Source organism: Dromiciops gliroides, chromosome 2 (genome assembly GCF_019393635.1).
Source record: "Dromiciops gliroides isolate mDroGli1 chromosome 2, mDroGli1.pri, whole genome shotgun sequence".
Lineage (NCBI taxonomy): Eukaryota > Metazoa > Chordata > Mammalia > Microbiotheria > Microbiotheriidae > Dromiciops > Dromiciops gliroides.
In genome coordinates, this window is record NC_057862.1 from 208151855 (window position 1) to 208178360 (window position 26506).

At 38.6% G+C, this 26506-nt stretch overlaps 1 pseudogene; it reads right to left on the reverse strand.

The window, feature by feature from the left end:
* Positions 1–6243: 6243 nt before the first annotated feature.
* LOC122739933 lies at positions 6244–6645 on the reverse strand (annotated as a pseudogene).
* Between the last annotated feature and the right edge of the window lie 19861 nt (positions 6646–26506).

The window sequence follows — 26506 nt, forward strand, 5'->3', positions numbered from 1 at the left end:
TTTAACAGTAATTTCATCACTAGCCTGTTTATCAATTTGCCCTTCTGAGCTTTCTTTTGCTTTCTTGTTATATTTTTTAAATGTTTCATTGATGCCTTTTTCTTTATTTTTTGAATGCTTAGATTTCCCCCTCACCCTTTCCAACTTTTCAATTAGGCATGCCACTAATGACCTTCTATTCTCTGGCTTACTCTCCTTTTATACTGCTATTACCCACTAGTTCCCTGCACATTAAATATATTCAAAATAGTTATTCATTGTTTCTGAAACATACGCTACAACTTCCTGCCTCTGTCCTTCTGCTCATGATATTTCTTCTATTTGGAAGCTTTTCTTTCTCTTCATTTTCACTTCTTAAAATCCCATCAAAGGGGGGCAGCTAGGTGGCTCAATGGATAAAGCATCAGCCCTGGATTCAGGAGTACCTGAGTTCAAATCCGGCCTCAGACACTTGACACTTACAAGCTGTGTGACCCTGGGCAAGTCACTTAACCCCCATTGCCCCACAAGAAAAACAAAACAAACAAACAAACAAAAATCCCATCAGACACTCAAAGTCTAGGGACCTCCTTATGCTAACTTCCCAGATTGCTCACCCTCAATTGAACATGTTTTCTCCTTATATTGGACCTCAATATCACCTCATTGGTTCATTGTTATACCACTTCTATTCTAGATTGTGTGAGAGATAGCACAAAGGAGAGCTGGCCTTGGAGTCAGGAAAAACTAGACACATATTGGCTCTCAGGAGTCCAGATTATAATTTGCAAAGAAAGTATCTTCTTATATTCATAGAGGGAATTTCCTCACTAGAAGTTTCCTATACCTGAGAAGTCACATGTCCAGTAAAAAACAAAACAAAACAAAACAAAACACACACCCTACAAAACAAAAAGTTCTTCCATGTATTATACTTATTTTTACCCTACTAGAGTTTAAAAATTCTTGAAGTTAGGGACTGTGTGTGATTCATCATGTATCTCCATTATCTGGCACAATGTCTAACATTTAGTTGTATGTGGTTTTTTTTAATGTCTCTTGTTGAACTAGCTGAATTCATTTCACTGAAGCCAATGCCTTTCCCAGAATGACTTTGCTCATGGTAGGAAAGCAAAAAATTAACAAGCAAACAGTCATAGAATCACAAAAGGATACCATGTCAGAGGGGAACAGTCTTTAGAGATAATCTAGAACAATCCTATCACTTAAGTGATAAAGGAATGGGAATGGCAGGCCAGATAGGAGAGAAATCAAAAGATAACATTGCACAGCATTTAGTTAAAGGGCTGCAAGTGGAATCCAGGTGCTCTGATTCCTGTTTAAAGTTTTCTTTCCATTCCAGACTCCCTCTCTATGTTCATCGTGGTTTTCTCTTATAACTAGATCTGGAAGGATGTTAAGGTTCTATTAATTTTTTTTCAGAATATCTAGTGCAGTAGGGACTACGCTTTCCTCTCCAAGATTTTCTTTTTGCTTTCAGTCATCCTCAGGGTTTCTCTTACTTCAAGTTTGCCTGACAAAGGCCAATACAGGAATACATAGTTGCTCAAGAAGACTACTTTGACCCCATCTTGTTCTTTGTCCAATAGCCTCTGGGACCTTCTTCCTCTTCATTTTTGGTCTATGGGCAGATGTAAAAGAATATTAGAATTGGCCAAGGCTTATAACATAGACCACCTAATCCAATAGCCTCATTACATAAACATGGAAACTGAGGTCCAGAGAAGGGAAGTGACTTGTTCAAAATAATTGATCCACCAGGATTGTATATGATTAGGGCTAATAATCTCCTATTTTTTTATATATCTGTAATTATACATATATCATACATTTCTTAAAATGTCTACACATGCATTCTGTATGTGCATGTACATATACTATGAACTACATGTATACATGCACACATACATGTCTATGCACCTACATACATATATAATATTTCCTCACGCAGACTGTAAATACCTTGACAGAAAGAATTGTTTTTGTCTTTGTATCATCAGTGTTTACAACAGAACTTGATACATAATAGATGCTTAAATGACCATTGTCTTCTTGATTAATTAACCTTACAGTACTTTTGGATTCATGTATATTAATGCTTTAAAATTTTTTTGAAACAGATAAAGGCAGAGTCTAGAGCTACTAACCCAATTCCCACTCATACTGTTAGGTTGCATTCTCAGGGAAAGGCTGCCACATCTCTGCTCAGGCTTCTAGAATAGACCTGAGAGGTTGGGGATATTGTTCTATTGCTATTAACTTATGAGTCCTCCCTGGTGTGCATCTCCCCATGATTATTAGTTTATATCAATTAGTCAGTCACAATTAATTAGTTTTTAGAGATGAGTCTTTAATATGGTATAAAAGTTGATTAAAAATAATTCCCCAAAAGCATATTACACTGTCCCACCAATACATGGCAGGACAGACTTACTGTGTTATAGTCACTGTGTCAAATCACTCCAGTTCATCCAATGATTTTCAAAGACATTTCAATTGATCAAGGATTTTTCATATTTGGTCTAAAGTCTATTGATTGATTGCTTCATTCAACATAAATGTCCAGACCTTGTTCATACCTAGTGAATATTTGTTATGTGTTTTCATCAGTTAAGGTATTAAGATTTAGCATTTTATCACTTACTTTAAGTGTCATAAAGTAATTGAATAGTCAGCCACTCTACTCCCAAACTCTTACATAAAACAGATACACACAAAAATATATATGTATGTACATATATGTATAAACACATATAGACACATATAGTATACACATATATTATTTCCTATTGACTCCATCCAACCCCTACAGCCCCATCCTTCCATGCCAAATAAGAACAATCAAACTAACAGATCAGCTATGTGAAAATGGTTGAAAATATATGTTTCATTCCACACGTATAGTTTACCATCTCTATGCTGAGTAGCAGGCATGCATAATTAACATTTTTCCGAAATTATGATTGGCTATTGCATTGATTAGAGTTTTGGAGTCTTTCAATTATATTTTCTTTTACATAATTGTAATCATCTGGTAATTTTTTTACCTCCTAGTTCTGCTTATTTTATTTTTAATAACTTCATACAAGTCATTCCAAGATTTCTTTCTGTGAATTGTCATATTTATAATTTTTCATGGTATATGTGATTATTTGTTTAGCCATTCCTCAATTTGTAGAGAGACACTTTTTGTCTAATACAGGACTAGCACAGTGCCTGATATGTAGGAATCACTATATAAAGGTTGAAAAATTACTTTACTACCCTAAGAAAGTACAGTGTAATTTTTCTATGGGATCTTTAAATTTATTTAAAGCAGGTGTACTTAACCTGGGAAAAGTGATAGTTGTTGGTCAGTAATTTCCAGTCATCTGACTCTTCATCACGCTGTTTGAGATTTTCTTGGCAAAGACACTGGAGTGGTTTGCCACTTCCTCCTCCAATGGGAAAGCGGTATGTATACTTTAAAAATACATTAATATTTAATATATAATAATTTCAATATAATTGATTTCTTTTTTAATCCTAGGTATTTTGTTTTAGATATTTACAAATATTATTCTGAGATAGGGTCCATAGGTGTCAGCAGGCTGATGAAGAGGACATGACACAAAAGTGATTAACAACAATGAATTCAAAGACTTTTTGCATGAATTTGCTCTCCCATTTCATGTGTGGAATGGGTTTGACCATTCTCCAGGCCATTGAGAGATAAGGACTAATCAGGACCACGTCCAAACTCTTTTCACGAAGGCCATGAATTTTCCATGTCTTTTAGGACAACTGAATTTTCTCCTTATTAATTTGTTCTGTAATTTCAAAATTCCTAAGCACTTGTCAAGGATGGATCACAGATCTAGAAATATAAGAATCCCCACAGAATTTCCAGCAGCAGATCTTTTTCCACCTGCCTCAGCAACATAGTTGTACCTCCTCTATCACTATAGGAACAGCCAAGCCACCGCAGAGTTAATATCTCCCTACTGTTTCTCATTTACTGAGACTATTATCCTCTGCTGTTATTGTATAGCGACATTTGGCACACACCTTGGACACCTGGCTTCTTAAACACCTTGCTGATAGAAAGCTATAACTATTGTGACATTACTTTCCCCTACTATAGCCTCAGTGAAGTCACCATTGGTGCACCCTAATAGAAAAGGCACCATATAAAAATATAAAAGACCTCAACAAATTCACCAATGGCCTAATCATTAAGCAAAATTGCCATGTCTAACAATTACCACTATTACAAAATATCCATTAAGAAGCAGCCTCTGCCTCTCTTTTGACTCTTTCATTAGCATGATACTCCCACATAAGCACCCAATTATAAACAAGCCCTATCCAAATTTACATTACTCTCCAAATTACATACACAGACTGATTACTGTTTCTTAAAAGAGAAAAATCTATGTTAGCAGTAAATTCTCCCTTCCTTTCAGCATGTTGTAGTTTCAAAGACTCTTCTGAATACATCTGGCAACAGCTTTCAAACACTGTCTGTTAGAAACTTACATTATAATTGATTGTAATACACACACACACACACCACCACCACCACCACCACCACCAATAAATACCAAGAAAGTTTAAGACAAATAATGTTCAAAGATGTATTTAGTCCTCTTTACTGTGAGGATTTTGAATAAATCATTTCACCTCAGGTGGCCTCAGCATCCTTACTTTCAAAATGGAGGGTTTCTCCAGGTCATCCCTAAAGTTCTTTCAAGCCCATTTCTCAAAGAATCCTTCAATCACAAGCATTGTGTTAGAGGGTTGACCTATTAAAATGGAATGAAATATACCCTGCAACTAAAAGTAAACAAATGAACAAACAAACCTACTTTAGATCATATTTTCTGTTCCCTGAATCTATCTTTCTCCATTTCAAAACAGTTAGTCCTTCTTGAGATTCAGTAGCCATCTTTACTAATTAGCCATCTATCTGATATCCATCAGTAATTCCTAGAGTATTTAAAGGATTAAAATTTCAAGTCACCCAAAGGAGTATGGAGAGATACACAGTGAAGCATAAATAGGCTGCCAAATATTGACACAAAAATTATTCTTGGAAAGCAGGATCAAATATATAATACAGCTATATAATCAGAAAAGAAGGCAGACATGTTGAGAGTGAAGGATAATGGATAGACACCTTTTTTGCTTGGTACCCACTTGAAAGCACTAGGTATCTACGAAGTCATTCACTGTAGGATGCTTATTTTTACAACTTTGGTAAGAGTATAAATTATTCTCCTTCTCCCTTCATTCTTCATCAGTTCATACATGTCTTCAGTGGATGCTATAGTTGGCCAGTAAATTTAACTAATGATAATTTTAAGCAAAGAGGAAGTCATTGCTGGCATTTCTTTAAAATTTGTCTTCAACATTCTGCCAATGCTGAGTAACAAATGAGATGTGTAAAGGTAGAACTTTCATTCCAATGAGACAGCTTTGCCAAAGATGTTTGGGGTCTATACGTTTCTTTACTTCGCTGTGTGTCTTTGAACTTCACTGGTTTTCCTCCCATCTGCGAAAGGAAACCAGTATGGCATGTCCTAAAGGAATTCCCCATCTTGGGAGCTGATGCTGTACTGATGAGTTTTCTGGAAACTAATCAATTTAGAATACAAATAGGGAATAGATTCTCACATGTGTCCCTGCTTCGGCAATTTATATATGTCTTATATGATCTTCTGAAGCCATTCCTTTAAGTTTATAGTGTTTTCATGGCAGAGATTCACTTAGTTATGGGATTCAAAGAAAAGTATAATAGATAAGGTTTCAAACTTTCTTTCCCCTCTTCACTCTCATAAACAAAAATAAGCTTTTAGAATTTCATAGAAAGTAAGCTTCATTATTGAACTTTTTTCTTTTTTTTTTGGTAATGGTGGTAGAAATCAGGATGGTAGAAATGTTTTCTCTCAGTCCTTCCCAAACCTTACTTCATATCCTGTTTCAACAACAATAACTAACATTTATATACTTCTTACTATGTGTCAGGCACTGTGCTAAGCTCTTTACAATTGTTACCTCATTTGTTCCTCTCAACAACTCTTGGAAATAGGTGATATCATTATTCCTTTTTTTTTTTTTTTTTTGAGACCTAGCAGCTCAGTTCCTTTATTGGGAAAGGCTAAGAAGATTCTGCTCTGAGTGTTGGGGGAGAGATACAGTCCAACCAGCCCAGCCTGGCCAGCATCGCTATCCAATGCGGGCTTCCTCCATCTTTGGGCAGCCTCAGCTGGCTGCCTTCATGGCAGATGTCTCAGTGGATACATCTGTGGGCACTGCCAACAACTTGGGGGGCACGTAAGAGCCCATGCCTGCTGCCCGGTCGGCTTCTTCCTGAGTGTAGGGTTCTACCGTCAGCTGCTTCAGCCTTTTCTTGTGATCTTTGGACTTCACATGATTCTTGAGGCTGGTAGTATCGACGAGGTATCTCGCGCAGGGCAAGCAGTGGTGATGGCCACCTCCAGGGAGGTCGGGGTCCTGCTCGTCCTCGGGCTGGGGCCGGGGGGCGGCGCTGTCGGGCCGCAGGTCCCTATGGATCTAGTCCAGGTCCGGCCGCAGCTGCTTGGCCTTCAGCTAACGGGACAGGGAGTGTGTGCGGTGCGCACTGGTGCGTCCCGAGTGGGCCATAGCCTCGATTCCGGGTTGAGGCTGGGGGTCGGGGTATTCCCAGTTTTTAGATGAGGAAACGGAGTCAGAGAGAGGTTAAGTGACTTACCCAGGGTCCCATAGCTTGTAACTGTCTAAGGCCAGATTTGAGGCCAGACTGCAGGGTGGGCCAAATCCACCCAGCTGCCCCATGACCATTGTAATATTTCTCACTATACCTTCAGCAAGTGATACCCCATACCAATTTGGTTGATCTATTTCAAATGCTCAGGACACAATAGCAACCTTGTCAGAGGTGCTATGGGGACAAAATCTTTCATGTGATGCTTAAAAAAAAAAGTTAGAATCATATTCTTATACTGTGGTGTTAAGCCTATTAAGGGTTTCCCTCCAAAGATTTTTGCCACTTTGACCTCTATCCCACAAAAGGAGAAATGAGATGAACAGAATGGACCCAAACTCAAAAGGACTTGGGGTGTGATAGTAGAATCACTAAAAAATGATACCACTTCTCTCCATATTGTAATGGGCTAATTCTTGCCATATAACCCCCAAATTGCACTGCCCTTTTCTTTCTTTTTTCTTGTCAACAGCTATTTTTGCAAGGTTTTCATTACTTCTTAATTGTTCAAATTTCCTATCTTCATTTTTCTTGTTAAGGACCGATTTTACAAATGAGTTCATTATCTCTACCATTTTAGACTCATCATTAATTTCACGCTCCTCATTTGTTAGTGGACTTATTTTCTCCCTAGTATTTCTTTATTCACTGCTGTATCTGTAAACATCCTTGTTGTTTTCTTTCAGTCCTCTTTATTGCCTTTAACTCATTCTGTTTCTGCTGCTATTCACTTTTCCTTGTACTCTTTAAATGAGGTTGAAGGGGCTTTGGTTCATCCTCTCCTACCATCTCTCTCCTGAATGCAGTTTGTCTTTCTCCATTGACCTTTAAGAAGTTCACATAGAAATCCTATCATTACATTTCATCTTTACATTTTCTCTTCTTTACACAAACCTTAAAACTCAAAATATACACATATCAATAAAATCTCAATAGAAGGAACACTAATGTTTAGAAAACAGCAACACCATCAGCACAGCATCATAAGGCTTTGATACTTCTAGGATCTGTAGTTTTGTCAGCCTAAGTACTCCCTCCATGGAGAGTGGGACAGATCACAGCCCCTCCTTGCCTTAGTAAACGATCATTAAGGGTTTTGCTATTTTTTTTAAATGAGCCTCCCTAAACCTTAACCAGTATTCAAACAACACTCCATCACTAGGATTTCATTTGAAGTAGGATTTTGTGCTTTACTTACTTATCCTTCAAGAACACAAAGCTACCTCTGTGATGTGATGAGAGCTATTAAAGATGGGCCATAAGTAGAAATGTTTGAGCCTTGAGTAAGTACCACAAACCATCCTTCGTTTGGCTCATAGGGGAACTGCCTAGTGGAAGGGAACAGAGACCCTGGCAAACTGTCCCTAAGATACTGATAAGTGAGCTGTCACAATGGGGGTAGGAGAATGGAATGTAAGAAGAAAATGCCAGCCCAACCCTTAGCAGCTTACTTTTTTTGTTATTGTTTTGAAAAGCTATAATTTCATCAATATAGATTTTCCCCTTCCATCAGTCAATGTGCTCTCATTCAGGACCTATTGCTGGCTAGGTACTGTGCTAGTTGTTGGAATACATAGACAAAAGTGATAGGATGACATCAAGAAGCTTAGATTCTGTCAGGGAAACGAACATACTCATATAAGTAGATACAAAATAGATGTAGGATATTTTTTAATGGGAAATGTCCTAAAAATTGGGGTTTGGGTGGAGTTCGAGATCAGGAAAGGCTTCATGTGGATTCTGACCTATCTTGAAGGACACTAGGGACTCTGAAAGGCAGAGTTGAGGAATTAGTGTATTCTAAGGGGAAGGGAGAGCTAGTGTGGAGAGTCATAGAAAATATCAACTGATTCGGACAAAGATCTCTATCCACCAATCCAGATTAACAACTGTTCTATCATTCAGATTCTTTGAGATTATCCTGGGGGAACTAAGAAGTTAAATGGCTTGCTCATTGTCAGACACTTAATATATGCCACCAGCAGTATTTGAACCTAGAACTTCCTGACTCCAAGACAAATGTTTTGTTTTTTTTTTCAGTTTCCTATTTTAACTAATTTGAGAAATAAATAACAAAATAATTTAGAATACCTGCTGAGACGACCCCAAATGGGGGACTATTTGTGTTAATTCATTCGCTGCACTGCCCCACAGTTTAAGCTCATCACCACTAATCAAATTACTGTTGTTGTTCAGTCTGTCTCCTCCTGATCTACAATCCATGGGGTTTTCTTGTGGTTTGCCATTTCCTCCTCCCAGGGATTAAAGCAAAGAGAGATGAACTGATTGATCCAGGGTCACACAGCTAGTAAAATGTCTGAGATCAGATTTTAACTCAGGTCTTCCTGACTTCAGGCCCAGTCCTCTACCCACTGAACCACCTAGCTGCCTCTTCTAATCTCATTACTAAACTGCTGACTCAAACCTTGATTGACACCTCCTAACTCAGTTTCTCTCTGACTGGAAGGCTGGAAAGAGGAGTGCCAAACGTCCCAGTATTGTCCTTTATATAGGACAGAAACTGGACTCAGCTCATTTCACTCTGTATCTGCTACCTTACCTGGTTTCACCTCCAAGGAGCAAGATTGGGGGGGGGGATAATCCCACCCCCGTTTTCTTGCCTTCTTTTGCGTGTTGTCTCCTCACATTAAACTGTAACTTCCTTGAGGGCAGAGAATGCATTCTTTTTATTAAGCATATCCCTAGTCTTAAACCTTCTAGGCATTTAATAAATGTTTATTGAATGGAATTGGATTAGCTGTAAATTTTCTTTGTTGCTAAAGGACTGTGAGTGTTATTAGTGCCCTTAAAATTGAGTCGTCTGAGTTAAAGCTCTGATTATCTGGTCTTAGTACAATTCCAATCACAAGCAATGGGGGGAAAAATCTTTATATTTAAACAAAAAATCATATATGTTGCCTTCACTGGATTGGAGATTAAATGGTATGGTGAAACAAATTATTTCTTAACTATTGCTTGTGTTGAATACATAGCAGTGGCCATGAACTAAAACTGTAATTGTGAGATTTGGTGGCCATATAAGAAAAGGTTGTTTTCTCCCATTCCCTCTGATATACTTGCCATGGTGAGAAATTTTGGATATTGACTGATTAATTAAGAAGAGTTGCAGTTAATCACTGGAATCAATATTTATGGATAAGATTTCTATTTGATTGTATAGGCCTCCTTGATAGAATTTGTAAAAGTTTAACTTCCTTATCCCTATGGGCTACAGATTGAGCACAAAGACTTAAAATCTGTATGTTTTTCCTCACCAAGGAAGGAAAGAGGGGGAAAGGGAAGATGAGTCAAACTGATTATGAAATGTTTTGTCTAGCACCATACCATTCTTGGTGTTGGGCAGTGCTTAACATGGGACTTTCCAGAAGATACTATTGAACTCTATGTTTTTCCCATTGCCATGGATCTCGGAAACCCCCTCTCTGAGACCAGCCAAATGTAAACTCATCTTTCATCTTCATAATACACCAATCACAGTCTTAGGTAAGTTTCTATCAATGATGCCTTATTCAACCAATATATAAAAAGCTACTCTGACTGTCAGATATACCCCTAGCTACTGAGAAAATTTGGATTTCATTTATTGGTAATTGATAGCCTTGCTAATATATTGTTTAATTTCTGACCCTTTGTGTCTTAGTTTCCCTTAATCATAGATTTTTGTTGCAATAATGGTCTTGTCTCAATCTTTTCAGTCATCTAAGCCTACAACTTCAGTGTCGCCCTTGACTCCTCACTCTGACATATTCCACATATCCAATCCATTGCCATTATTGTCATTTTAACTTTCACAACATCCTTTCCTCCATTGACATAGCCATGAGAGCTCAGGAAGCAGCCACTACCAATGCTTATTCAGTGCTTCCCAAGACCTGCTCCTGTTTTCCAGGGCTGGGCCTTGGCTGGGCTGAACTCCACTCTCACCCCGGTACAACAGACCTCTCCTGCTGACATTCTAAGTTGTGTTGGCTGGGAAACTATTTCACCCTGTCCTTTTGGGGGTTCTGCTGTACCAGGAATTGTCTTATGGCATTATTTAATGGTATTTGGAGGGATTTGAAGGAGAGCTCAGATGAGTTGCTGACTTTCCCCTTTATGCTTTTTATTGCTGTAGAAGGAATCTGATGACATTGCTGGAAACAACATCCTAAGAAGCATGGGAGCATACACACAACCCTGCTTCACTCCAGTGGTGACTGGGAAAGCACAAGAGCACCATCCATTATTCAGAACCTCTGTGAGCATGCCATCATGAAACTGGTGTACAATACTAATGAGCTTCTCCAGGCAACCAAATTTTGCCATGATATTCCACAGGCCCTCATCAATGAATGTTTTTGTACAGACATTTCTTCTGGCATTTCTTCTGGAATAGTCAAGAACTAGATACTATGTCGCCCATTCTTCAGTTCTTTCTAAAGCCACATTGACTCTTGGATAGATGAGCATCTTCAAAGTGAAGATTCAGTCATATTAAGGACTCTGACAAAAATCTTGAGAACAATGATGAAGAGAGAGTCCCCTCCTCTGCCTCCTGTGGTTGTGAGAAGACAAACTATTTCCTTTTTTAATATAGATAGTCAATAGAGGCATGCTTGATCTCCTGGCAGATAACCTTCTTTTTCCATATAATCTAGAAAACATCCATCAGCTTTTGTATAAGTGGACTCCCTGCTTTGTAGATCTCTGATGGAATAGAATTGTAGCAGATGCTTTTTCACATAAGAGGAATCTAATGGCATTGAAAACCTCTTCTTCAGTTGAAAATTCAGTTAGAAAAGGATTGACTTTAAACTGAGCTAAATGGTCAGTGGCTTCAGAATTGATTAGTGATGGTTTGTTGGGAACACTATGGAAGTGTTCAGCCCATCTCTACAGGATCATGTCCTTATCACTGATCAGTGTGGTTTCATCAGCACTAAGTAATTAAAATGCACCAAAAGTCTTTGGCCCATAAATAGGCTTCAGGGCAGAATTGCAACAAGTCATCAGCTCATTCTCTTCTAGAATCATAGCAGCCTCCAGTGGCAAGACAAAAGTCAAGATGAATGGCAGTGGCTTTGGATGAACTTGGAATTTTCAGTGTCTGACCAACCTCTAAGCACTCCACTGTGAAACAAAATGTCCATATCCACCTATTCCACTAGGGAAGTGTTCACATATTTGGAGTAGACATCCCACTAACTCACCAATGGGTTTGAGGTTCATCAATTACCCTCAACCTGGTCTAGCATCTTTGCCAAGACAGTTAACTGGGTTGCAGTATTGCACATATTATAGATTCTTGGAGCGATAGGTGAGAGCTGGGTGGCAGATGAACATCATATGTAGATGAGCAGTCCTTAAAATGGCTCAGGAGACCTCACATCAGCTGTACTAATCCTACTGTGAACCCCTTATACATTTCATTAAATCTCGTATGCACATAGTTATTCACATATTGCCTCCTCCATCAAAATGTCCTTGGGTTATATTAGTGTTTCAATAGGATGAAAAAAGAATTGACTTTATACACATACTTCTGAATAATCTTTCATATCTAGATTAATTCATAATTCCATCAGTACTGAATTAGTGTGCTGGTTTGCCTGTCTTACCTCAGTCATTCAGCATTTAAAATTCCTATCTTTATCATACTGTTGACTTTAAGGGGAAAACTTTGAAACCTCAGGGTTATTATAATATTCATTTCTGTTATTATCAATAATTTGGAGCACCCAATCATTTGTTTAATTCTTTTGAAGATGTATTTGTCAATATCTTTTTGTTAATGTATGTAATTGATAGATAGAAGTGCATCTCTAGTTTGCATCATCCCCTTATTTTTCTCTTGCCTTCCTTCTCATCTTCCAAACAACTCCCCTTGTTCTATCCACCATCCTCCAACTACACACATAACATTAATTCACTTTTGAAAGAATTTCTTAGTCTATTATATTGTTTTGTCCTGAGAAATGCCTTGACATATGTGGGAAATGCTTTCTTCATCTCTTTCTTAGGTTTGTGTGTGTGTGTGTGTGTGTGTGTGTGTGTGTGTGTGTGTGTAAATGTACATATGTGTATGTGTGTATCTGTTTCTTTCATTTGAAGAATTTGCAAGTCAAATAACCTGTTCCCTTCTGGTTTGTTTTGGAAGAATAACTCAAATGAATCCCCTTTGTTGAATTGCTATCTGGACTTAGTTGTCCTAGATGAGTCATTCTTTTTCTATTTTTGCATGATCATATTCTAATATCTTTTTTGAATTTTCACAATTACAGGTTAGTTTGGGAGTATTAAAATAGATTTCCATGATAGGCAAAATATTTTTTTTCCTTGAGTGCCTGCAAGAGTTGTTTCTTGATATTGAACTTGTGAAGAAAAATACCTAAATTCCCTGAGGAATGAAATTTGGAGTTGATTTGTTTTGACAATTTGTCAATTAGTACTTCTATCTTTCTTTTGAATACTCCTGGATAATTTTATTTATTCTTAGAATGTTGTATTCAGATTTTCTAACTGATTTTTCCTAAGTATATCTATGATTCTTCTTATATAGTAAATGAAAAATCAATATTTTTGGTTTGTATAGAACTCATGAGTTCTTCCAGTTCTTCTGTCTGTTCATTTTATTTTGCTAAGCTTTCTTCCATATCTGTATTATTTCAGTATGAAATTTTTGATTATCTTTTCTGTAGTACCTGGAAGTGTACAACACTTTTTTCATCTTGTGTTATAAATTACCTATCCTCTTATTTGGCTTGTTTATTTCTTCTTAACTATTATGATTTCTCCCTTCATTTCAACTCTATTGATACTTTTAATTTTCATCTTTTTCTTCTGAACCACTATGAAGCCTCTTGCTATTGTTCTATTGTTTCAAGAGGTGACACAGAATTTGTCTTCTTTTTCATTGAGGGCTCATTCCACCACTGAATAATATTTATTCAATGGATTAGGTCTACTCCTTCTTTATGTACGTTTACTTTCCTTCTTTAAAAGCCTTGCTTTTTGGGGGCTAAGCATATTCCTAATATTTCTCTTTTAGGCTCTTGCACTCTTCAACTTTCTTCTGATTAGTTAGAGTCATATCAGGTCTTTGTATTATTTGATCTCTCCTATAGCTACTGCTCTTCTGCCCACACCACCAGGGTTTGGAAGCTTCAAAGTTGTTCTCATGTTGAGAGATATAGTTGTTCAGATGGATCTCTGACATATTGGAAACTCCACAGGGAGAGATTTATAAATGGGTTTCTGTTTTACCCTCCCCTTTCTTGGTAATAATGGGATCTTACGTACACACACACACACACACACACACACGCTGACTGAGCAAGTTTAGTACTTTCACCACTCAATGTTTGGGAGATACATGGATAATCATACTAACTTGTGTAATTTAAGATTCTAAATGTGGATTCTAATGTGTTCCCCCAGTTTGGGGGAAACTGACTAAAAATCACTGATAAAACGAGTTTAGGTTTTTAAGGGTTTATTGGAAAATAGAAAGAAAAAGATTGAGAACAGAATTCTAACAGCCTGGCATTCCTATCTTTCCTCAAATTTCCTGTCAAGTCCTCTGCCGCCACCACCATCAAGTCCGGAAGCCAAAAAGGGCCAGTGCTCCCTGCGCAGGCTCCCTTTCCTCCTTCCTATCTCCTCCCAGACCATAGGAGGCTCCTCCAGTTGATTGGCTGGTAGACTTGATAGACAGCACCCATGAGCAAACGTCATTTCCTGACGCCAAGGAAAAGCCACAATGCCTCTGAGGCATTTTCCTCATGGTGGAGCTCTCCACAGCAAGTCTCCAGTAGGTGGCGTCATTCCAATCATTACAGTCCCCCCTGTTGTTCCTCAAGAAACAAAATGTTTCCTTGATGGAACAGTAAAAAGAATATAATAACTATTGCTAACTAATAATATGTGAACAATAATATAGAAAAGGAAGAGAGGAAAGTTTTGTCCAGAGGGGCGATTTTTTTTTTTTGTCCTCATGAACCGACGCTTTGACATTAGTCTTGCAAAGGGAGGGCCTCTGCAGAGGGTACATGTTACAGATGATGTATATTATAACAGAAAGGAGATAGTAAAAACTAACAAAGCAAAACAGTTCATATAAAGTCTCTGAGTTCTCTTGTCTTCTTGAAGTGGTAAGATGTCATCAGGAGGAAACTGGATTCTGGTCTGGAAAACTGGATTCTGGACTCTGGTCTGGATTCTGGATTCTGGACAGCTGGATTCTCTTCTTTAACTGTTTGAATTGCTGTATTTTTACTAAACCTTAGCATAGCATTGTCAATGATCAAATTAGTAAATTCCATTACATTCCCTCCTTTATATCCTTAGACTTCCAATAGAGGGTTGAGGTAGTTTTGCAATCAGTAACACTTTTTACCACCATGTGTCTGGATCAAAGCCAAATTTAGTATGTGTTCATGACACCTGAAAATGTTATGGAAAGGTTATCATACCATATCTTATGGTTCCGAGACAGCCAGTGATTGTGCTAGGCCACAGGTGAGTTCAACTGAGTGAGATAAAAAGATAAGTAAGTTCAGTTAAATTAGGTTAAATTAGGAGGGAGAGAGGATGAATACTGGACTGTGCCTAGTAATTGTGCTCTACATAGTCACCATCATAAGCAAACCATGGACTTACGTATACCTGTCTCTCCTTTTGTTGCACATATATTCTCTCCAGGGCCTGCATCAGAGTTCACAGCAAATTAGTCTCTGAAATGATAAGTTTCCATACTTCCAAAATCTCATTAATTTCACCAAAGACAGTATGATGGTAAAAATGCGTGCTATGCTGCATAACTGAGAATATATTAGTGATATATACAATAATTCCAAACCATACCCAGAGTATAATGACATATAAATAATAAACAAATGTAAATAGCTGATTACATTAGACATTATCACATAATCTTCTTTTAGCAAGTAAACCACATCATCTTATACATGAATTCTCTAGTATAACAGTAGCAGATACTTAAAGTGGTGATTAATTTTTCAAAAAGAAATAAGATTTCAATATTCAATGTTTTCAGTGAGGCATCAAGCAATAGGGTTCAATAACCCTTTCCGGTCTTTTTTAGTTAAACAGAACAACATAAAAAAGAGGAGAAAAAGTAAATAAATAAAACAAAACTCATTAGAACTCATGGTCCTCTCAAAAAGAAAGAGTAAAAAAAAAAAAATTCTGGTAGCTTCTGAGGCCTGATAGCCTCACCCACAGCATATACTTAAAATGTCTTTGAATAATCACTTAGTTTATAAAATTTAGTTTTAAAGAAAAGCAAAAGAAACAAAAGTCAAGAAACAAAGCAAAACCAAAAATAAAAATAAAAAACAAAAGATTCGCTAAGCACCCTTTTGTGCTCTTAAAGAACTTAAAGGTGTGGTGAATTCCAGGTTTTTTTAGTGCCTTTCAAAAGTCAAAACAAAACAAAACAAAAAAACCAAGAAGAATTTTTAAAAAATAGTTGAGGTGGGCCAGAAAACTAGGCCATGTGCTTCAGTGCTTTTGCCTGTAGAAGGAAATGCTTGTTAAATTATAAGGTATTTAAGCTGCTAGAGTTTGGGGTATGCCACATTGTTTTAACTGGTTCCCCAATTCTCTGCAAGCCAAAGTGGCAGGGGTTTCTGAATTGTCATTGATCTTTCTAATGCTGTCATAATGTTCTTTATGGTAGAAAATGTGGAGTTCTCTAGCATCAGTTTTGTCTGTGCCACTGATTTTCAATAAAGGCTGATTTAATTGATGAACCACAACATTCAGCTGATGCTGCTTAGCAAATGCTACAATTGTATCATTTCCTCCCCACTTTCCAAATTTCTTTAATTCATCAACATATTCTTCAAAAGGGGAGTCATTTACTATAAAAGACTCAAACTCTTGTCTATGGTTAATCATATAAGAAGCAGCTTCTTGTCTGTGTCTGAGATGATTTCTACAGTGACCTTCTAGCTGGTCTGCTAAAGCCCTAAAAAGGCAATTTCCGTCTCCTGATACTTTACGAAGACTGAGTCCCAAAGCATTTAACTGATCAGTGGGATTATCAAATGGGAACTGCCTATTTCCTCTGAACTCTCTTTGCTCTTTAACAGTTGCTATCGTTAGGGTTTTTAGCTTTTTAGCGTCTACCTCAGGTCTATCTGAAATCTCTTCACCTATGAATGGTGCAGACTTTATATGAGAGCAATGAATCCATGAGTCTTTTTCACCAATTTTAATGGCAGTAGGAGTTGTCAATAATACCTGAAAAGGTCCTTCCCAGGCAGGTTGGGTTCCACTGGTTCTCTGAAAATTCTTTACATATATTTTATCTCCTGGGTTGAAGTTATGCAATGAAAAGTCTAATGGGCCTGCCTGGACCACAGCTCCTGCCTCATGGAGTTCACGTAGCCTGGTCTGTAATTCCTGTATATAGGAGGCAACAGAAGTATCACCTCCCACCAGTGATGTATAAACTGGGGAAAAAGTTTTAGCTTGGATAGGAGGGTGACCAAAAAGCATTTCATAAGGAGATATATGAAGTTCTCCCCTTGGTCTACTTTGTAGATAGAATAATGCCAATGGTAGAATATCAGGCCATTTCAAATGGGTTTCAGTACATAATTTGCCAATCATGCTCTTAAGCTCTTTATTCATACGTTCAACTTGGCCTGAAATTTGTGGATGGTAGGGCGTGTGGAATTTTGGAGTCACTCCCAAGAAAGAGTAGATTTGGGATAAAATCGAATCAGTGAAATGTGTGCCTTTGTCAGAATCGATGCGGGCTGGTGGGCCAAAACGAGGTACTATCTCTTTAAGAAGAATTTTGGCAACAAAGGCAGCTGTGGCTCGGGGGCTGGGAAAGGCCTCCACCCACCGAGTGAGCTGATCAACTATAACAAGGCAAAATTTATAATGTCCTGCTTTTGGCATAGTAATATAATCAATTTGTAAGTGCTCAAAAGGTGTATATGCTAGGGGACGCCCTCCATAAGCTTTGGCCTTAAAAGCATACTGATTATAAGACTGACATGTGGAACAGCCCGAGCAGATTCGAGATGCTGTATTAGTCACACCTGGTGCTATCCAGGTTCTCTTAATAGAGTCTACAATGCCTTGTGTACCAAAATGACCTTTTCTGTGAACAGAGAGGCATACCTGGTGGTAGAATTTCCGGGGAAGAAGTGGCTTACCTTCCGGAGACACCCAGATGCCATTGATCTGTTTCGCCTTAAATTTCTTTTTCCACTTTTCTACTTCAGAATCGTCATAGGTTAGGTTGGAAGGAATATCCTCAGAAGGTGAAAGGTTAAATACATGTTCAGGAGCTTCTAATGCAGCAAGCTTGGCTGCAGAATCGGCTCGTGCATTTTCCTTTGAAACAGGATCACTATTCCCTGTGTGGGCAGGGCAATGTACAACGGCTAGGGAAGAAGGCAGTTTCAGGGCATCTAAGAGGTCCTTGATAAGGTCCCCATTGTCAATAGCCTTGCCCGAGGATGTTAGAAAGCCTCGTTGACGCCAAATCATACTAATAAAGTGGCATATGCCAAAGCCATATTTCGAGTCAGTAAAAATAGTGGCACTCTTACCTTTGACTATATTACAGGCCTGTGTAAGAGCCACAAGTTCTCAGCCTGTGCACTAAAATGGCAAGGCAGAGAAGCTGCCCAGAGGGTGTCATAATCAGAAACTACAGCAGCTCCAGTAAAACGGGTTCCCTCTCTCATAAATGAGGAACCATCTGTATAGAGGACAAGATCAGGATTTTCTAAAGGTGTATCAAAAAGATCATCACGGGGTTTTTCAGCCATATCAACTAAAGAAGCACAGTCATGCAACGGTTCCCCCGAGAATGGTAAATTAGGGAGTAGTGTTGCTGGATTAAGAACTGTGCAGCGTTTTAAAGTGATATTCTCATTACCTAACAGGGTTATTTCATACTTAGCCAGCCTTTGATCTGAAAAGGCTTGTGTCCTGTGACGTAGTAAGAGAGCCTCCACTTCGTGAGGGCATTGCACAGTTAGAGGGTTACCTAGGACCAAATCAGAGGCTTTTTCTACCAAAAGGGCTGTGGCCGCCACTGCTCTAAGGCAAGGTGGCGCTCCAGCCGCTACAGGGTCCAGCTGAATTGAATAGTAGGCTATAGGGCGTTGGTTAGGCCCCAGTGACTGAGTCAGGACTCCAGAAGCCACCCCCCTTTGTTCATGCACAAAGAGAGTGAAAGGCTTACTATAATCTGGTAGTCCTAGGGCAGGTGCTGATAACAAGGCCCGTTTTAATTCTTTTATGGCTGAGAGATGCTGGGGATCCAACTGTAAAATGTCTGGAACAGAACTTTTTGTAAGAGCTATGAGAGGTTTAGTAATTTCACCAAAAGAGGGTATCCATTGTCTACAGTACCCAGCTGCTCCCAGAATGGCTCTTAATTGCTTCTTAGTAGAGGGGGCAGAAAGTTGTTGAATGGCCTGGACTCTCTTAGAAGAGACAGAGCGAGTTCCAGCAGCCAAAATAAATCCTAAATATTCTACCTGGGGCAAACACCATTGTACCTTTGTCTTGGAAACCTTGTGTCCTCTCTTGTGCAGCTCCAGCAGTAAGTGACGGCTATCTTCCTGACAAATTTCAGCATTAGGAGAGGCCAAAAGTAAGTCATCTACATATTGTACTAGTGTGGAGCCTTTAAAGGTAATAGAGGCCAGATCCTGCTGTAAAATTTGGGAAAATAATGTAGGACTGTCTACAAATCCCTGTGGGAGTCTAGTCCAGGTCCACTGTCTATTTTTCCAGGTAAAAGCAAATAAATATTGGGAGTCCTCATGTACTGGTATGGAGAAAAAGGCAGAGCAGAGGTCTACCACTGTGAAACATGTAGATTCATAGGGAATTGATGAAATTATCGTAGCCGGGTTTGGAACTATAGAATGTCTAGGAATAACATAATTATTAATCGCTCTAAGATCTTGCACAAAATGATAAACAGGTTTACCATCTGGCCCAGGCTTGGGTTTTTTAACTGGCAAAATGGGAATATTGCATGGAGAGTGATGACATGGAATAATAATACCCTGGCTTTTCAAAGCCTCAATTATAGGTGTGATCCCTTCTATTGCTTCCCTAGACAATGGATACTGTGGAATGGAGGGGGGTGGTCCCCCCTTAACTTTAAAGGTAACAGGTATGGCAGACTTAAGGAGCCCCACCTCATTAGGGGATGAGACCCATAAAGACTCAGGAATGTCAGAGGGGATTTTGGATACCTCCCCTGCTGTTCCTTGAGCTTCTGTAAGTAAAATTGGTAATAAATGAACAGTATCCTCTGGCAATTGTAGGGAGACAGCCCCATCTGGAGCACAAGATATGGTTGCTCTAAGCTTACAAAGGAGATCACGACCTAATAAATTTACAGGGGCATCAGGCATGAGTAAAAATGAATGTTCTACTGTTAAGGGCCCCATAGATACCATGCGAGGATTCAATTTTGCCACTCTCTGGCTCTTTCCTGAGACTCCTACTACATTCAAAAATCCTACAGGTCTACACCCAGCATCTGGTTTGCTTATTAATACTGATTTAGAAGCTCCTGTGTCTAGTAAACAGTCATAATACGTGTCCCCTACATTGAGGGTCACATGAGGTTCATTACTCTGGGGAGGTGAATGAACTGGCACAAGTGCATTCAAAAAATCCAGATCTGGGAATATGTTGCTTTCATTATCTTTGTTCCATTCCTCCCCTTCCTCTTGTCAATCCTGTGCCCCCCTTTGAGGGAGTCCATGGTTACCCTGATTCTGGTTCTGTCCTTCTGTTCCTCCCTGATAGGGTCTACGGTTATCCTGATACTGTCTCTTTGTATCCCCCTGAAAAGATTTATATCCATTTTGGTTCTGCCTGTAATAAGGGTTATAATTACTCCGGTTGTTTCCTTTCTGATAAAAGTTTCCAAAATTATTTCGATTTCCCCCAAAGAATTCCTCAAGGCTCTCGGTCATTGTCCTCTTAAGGTCTTGTTTTCTAGTTCTACATTCTCTCAAGAAGTGTCCTTGTTTTTTTGCAGTACTCACAAAATTTAGGGGGTTGATAACGATTTTCAATTTTCCAGTTTCTCTGCCCTGTTGTTTCCTGTACTGGAGCTAAAATGTCCTGTCTGTTCCTTTCTTCTCTCTCATTTCCTTCGTAAATATATGTTGCTATTTCTTTAAGTCTGTCAGGACTCAAACTATTCCACCCAGGACATTGCTTTTTAAAATATTTCCGAATTTCTGGTAATGACTGGCTTACAAAATGAGAGCAGATAATATGGGCGTCTCTACTGTCTAATGGGTCTAGTCTAGCATATTGCCTGGCATACTTACACAGCCTGTCATAAAATCTATTAGGTCTTGTTAAGGGCTAAAATTCTAGCTAGTCTGTCTAAAATATCTAATGAGTGGTCGCCAATAAATTATAAGCTTTAGCAAGAGTTAGACTTTTAAGCATTTATTAAGGAGAATAAGAATTTGGTAAAGAGAGAGAGAAAGGCCTAGATTCCTATCTATTAAAGGGAGAGCACATTTCTAGCTCCCTTCTCCGCCAGCGTCCTCAGGAAAGAGAGAGTGAGACTGAGCGCTAGTCTCTTCCTTCCTCCTCCCACTAGCCCGCGTCACTTCCTGACTCCTGGTCTTGCCCTCAAAGACCTTCCCTTCATGGGCAGAACTCCTCTACAGTAAGTATCCAGCAGGTGGCGTTATTCCAATCGTTACAGTCCCCCCTGTTGTTCCTCAAGAAACAAAATGTTTCCTTGACGGAACAGTAAAAACAATATAACTATTGCTAACTAATAATATGTGAACAACAATATAGAAAAGGAAGAGAGGAAAGTTTTGTCCAGAGGGGCGATTTTTTTTGTCCTCATGAACCGACGCTTTGACATTAGTCTTGCAAAGGGAGGGCCTCTGCAGAGAATACACGTTACAGATGGTGTATATTATAACAGAAAGAGAAAAGAGAAAAAAAAACAACAACAAAACAAAACTGTTCATTTAAAGTCTCTGAAAGTCTTTTCTCAGATGTCCTCTAGGTGTAGTCGTAGAATGGAAGTCTTTTCAGGGGTTGATGTGTGGATGCTGGTAATCAGCCAGGAAATTTCCTACAAAATTGAGCTTAACACAACTTTAAAATAGCTTTGTCAATAATAAAATCAAACAATGAAAGTTCTCAAAAACATGTCTAAGGGAATACAGAATCTTAGTTGTTACACATGAAACATATAATAAAACAAAAATTGAAACATTCTTTAAAATTATAATATTACTATAGTCCCCCCCTTATGGAGGGTAATTGAGAAGACAATTGCTGCGATATTAATTATTAAAAATAATTTTTTTTATCTTTGTTTCATCACTTTTTGCATCATCTGCCTAATTATCCTCATGCCATTATGAGAAATTAAAAAATCTAATATAATTGGTAACAGGTGTCAAGGCCAAATTCAACACTGTATTTATCATGACACCTGAGATAATTATGGGGGTTACCATAAAAGAACAGAGAAATGATGGGATATGAGCATTCCCACACTTGAGCAATATATACTGTCCATGCAGTATGCCAGGCTTAAAATAGGTGGATGGAATATATGTCCATGCCACCGAACATATTGGAGGAAACTGAGTCAGACTTAATCAGATGCATGGGATTGAGATGTCCATGGCATCAGGCATATAGGAGGGAGCATAGAAGCCAGGTGTAGAAGTGAGATGGGTGGGATGAATACTTCCAGCCATCTGTACAATATTGTGGGGAAAAAGAGAATAAAATATTAAACCAAGAGAATCCAACCTCAACATTTGTCAAAAGCCGTTCCCTCGGCCATACCTTGACTTCATGCATGTCTCCCCTCATGTGACAGTTCAGTGTCTGCTCTTGCATGTATTCCTCTTGTGATTGGATGGCATCTTGGCCAACTGGCATCTGATAACTCAGAATAAAGGCAATTAATGTCTTAAATGATAAGTTCCCATAATCCAAGTCTCATATGGATTTAAAATTGAGGATAATAAATGATTGCAAAAAATGTGAATACATCTTGACTCAGAATATAATATATAATTATGCAACAATTTCAAATAATACCTTTTTTTTACTTAGCATACAATTACTTTTTTGAAAAATCTGAACATATTTAAATACAAGTTAAAGCACAACACAATCTCAAAGACAACTTTTACAAATGTTCCCCTCTTTTTTTTTTTTGAATATGCTTATCAAAAATAATACTTCTAGAATCAATTTACACTTGCCATGGCAACCAATTTGCCAGGGAAATGCTTTAAAGAGTTTGATCAAATAATCAGTTGAGAAAAAATAACAAAAACAAACAACTCAGAATATGGGAGCACAATACTCCTAGAATTAACACTGTATTATGAAATCAAAACCATGTTTCAAAATTAGATAGATGAATGAATAGAAGAAAATACACGTGGAATAATAAAAGACAATGAAATTCAAACTAGGGAAATCTAAATGAATATGAATTTAATATTAATAAGAGTACTATAAAATATAAACTTGATCACATGACTATAAAAAGCTTTTACAAATATTCTCTTTGTTTTAGAAACTAAGTATAAAACACAATCTCAAATGCATGAAAACCTCTATGAAAATAAACCTATACCATTAATTCCAAAATGTATATGTAATAGCATAGAAATCCTATGTAACCTCTGAACTGACATTAATAATCTGAGTGAATTCAGAACACTCTTGATTCCGATATCTAAAATCCCCAATACTCATATCAATACCTTGCTGCTTACTTCTACATTTCTGTAAAATATATACCCTTCCATGGCAAAAGAAGCAGAGTCTTGAACTATGTTGATTGTCATTCTTATTCAGCTTAAGTTTTTCTTCTTTAACCCCTTTATATTGTCTGTCAGTCTTTTCACCATACAAATGCTTTATAAGATTACTAATTAAAGACAAAAGCAGGTTAGCAAAATTATGAACAAAACAAGCATATCTGGAATTTAAAGAGTTTTCTAAGATTGTCTCAAAAGCACAGCCAGGCCGGGGAAGGGCTGAGCCTGAAGCTGCAAATGCAGGTAGAAAAAGTTGAGCATGCGCATCAGATCTCTGGACTTCCCAGGCAGGGGAAGCTATGGGCTTGGCCATAGGAGGAGTAGAGGGTGGGGTCTGGGGAGGAGGGGAGGGACCAGCGCAATTTGAATCCGACTTGATTTTGAACTCAGGCCTGGATTCCTCTTCCCCCACTTTGCCTCCAGGTGCTAGGGGATTAAAAGCTTCTAGAGGGTGGGTCATTGCCTCCAGGCATGCAAAATTAGAGCAACAATTAGTGTTGGAACTGGGAAAAGCAGCAGGAATCTCTTCAGGTTTCTCTGAAAAAGCATGGTTGGGAGAGGGAGAAATATTTCCTTGTGTGAGTAAGTTGCTGGCTCTTTTAACAAAAATAAAAAGAAAAATAGAAAATCCACAAAAACAAAGCATTAACATGATCTTATCTCCCATTTGTCTGGTTAAACAGACTAAAATCAAAAATAGGATAATTAGGGAGTTTAAAAGGTCCATTTGAAAAAATTTAAAGGGAAAACACCAGGCAATTCAGCAGTACTTAAGATTTAAAGGGTTAGGGTAGGGAAAATTTCTTACCCAACCGGAAGATCAGAAGTGAGGTTCAGCTTTCCTCTTCGTGGTCAGCCATCTGTTAAGGGCTAAAATTCTAGCTAAACTGTCTAAAATATCTAATGAGTGGTCGCCAATAAATTATAAGCTTTAGCAAGAGTTAGACTTTTAAGCATTTATTAAGGAGAATAAGAATTTGGTAAAGAGAGAGAGAAAGGCCTAGATTCCTATCTATTAAAGGGAGAGCACATTTCTAGCTCCCTTCTCCGCCAGCGTCCTCAGGAAAGAGAGAGTGAGACTGAGCGCTAGTCTCTTCCTTCCTCCTCCCACTAGCCCGCGTCACTTCCTGACTCCTGGTCTTGCCCTCAAAGACCTTCCCTTCATGGGCAGAACTCCTCTACAGTAAGTATCCAGCAGGTGGCGTTATTCCAATCGTTACAGTCTCTCATCAGGTCCCTGAACTATATCTATAGATTTTTGCCAGTTATCAGTCTTTCTAATACAGGATTCCATTGCCTTCAGCAATGTTTCCCTTGCATCTTTCAACATATCAAAATGCTCAGGGTTATTGGGGTCCCAGTCAGGGTCTTAAATAGGCCACCCAATATCAACCTTTCCCGTGGCTTCCAGGCTGTTTGCTGCAGCTACTATATCTGCTCTTTCTCCTGGGGACAATATTATTTCCATAAGGTCAGTAACATCATTCCAAGTGGGCTGATATGCTCTAAAAATTGCTCTAAACTGCCTGATAACTGCTGTGGGATCTTCATCAAATTTAGGAGTGCTTTGTCCCCATAAAGCCAAATCCTTGGGTGTAAAAGGTGTGTATTGTCTGAGCTTACGTATAGTACCTTTTTGACCATGGGCGAGGATCTCTTGAAGGGGAAAAATTTTTACTTTTTCTGTCTCCTCTACAGGGGAATCATTTATTTCTTTCTTTCTTTGTTTGTTTGGCATGGAGGAAGTAGAGGGTGAGGGAATAAGAGTTGGGTCATTTGGAATTTCAGTCTGAATGGCCTTGGATTTAGTTGTTCTATTGGGCGTTTCGGTTTGGCAGGCCATGTCTGTCTGCCAGTCTATCGTTTCAGTTTGGGTGGCAGACTCAGATGTAAACTGGGGCCTGGATTTTCCTCGTTTTATATTTTTAGTATGATAATTTTCACTTGCTCTGGCCCAGATTTTCCAATAACGTAAATGTTCAGGTGGACATATACTTAGGGTTACTTGCAAATGCCTCAATGTTTGGGGATCAAATGACCCATATTTGGGCCATTCTTCCTATAATTCCTCATGCCACATAAAACACAGTCTGATAAGCTCTCCTCTGGTCATGGTTGTATTTAGTCTAAGTTTTCCCTCATTCCAATCCATAAGTAGCTTTCCTAATGGGGAATCCCAGGGAATCATCTTTGTTCTAACATTATCTAGGGCATGCCAAATTCTCCATACCACACCACAAAGCCCCACAAAACCACAAAGAGTAATAAAAATATATTCAAATTCAAGCTGGCCAACATCTTTGATTAATGAAGGTAAAGCTAGAAAAGGGGTACTTAGGGTGTTTAAAAGATCCATTTGAAATTTAAAATAGCCTATACTTGGTAGTTCTTTCCAATTTAAGGGGACAAGGGAGGGGAAATCTTACCCAATCAGAAGATCAGAAGATGAACGTTCGGTTTTCCTCTTCGTGGTCAGCCAAACTGTGTAATTTAAGATTCTAAATGTGGATTCTAATGTGTTCCCCCAGTTTGGGGGAAACTGACTAAAAATCACTGATAAAACGAGTTTAGGTTTTTAAGGGTTTATTGGAAAATAGAAAGAAAAAGATTGAGAACAGAATTCTAACAGCCTGGCATTCCTATCTTTCCTCAAATTTCCTTTCAAGTACTCTGCTGCCACCACCATCAAGTCCGGAAGCCAAAACGGGCCAGTGCTCCCTGCACAGGCTCCCTTTCCTCCTTCCTGTCTCCTCTCAGACCATAGGAGGCTCCTCCAGTTGATTGGCTGGTAGACTTGATAGACAGCACCCATGAGCAAACGTCATTTCCTGACGCCAAGGAAAAGCCACAATGCCTCTGAGGCATTTTCCTCATGGTGGACCTCTCCACAGCAAGTCTCCAGTAGGTGGCG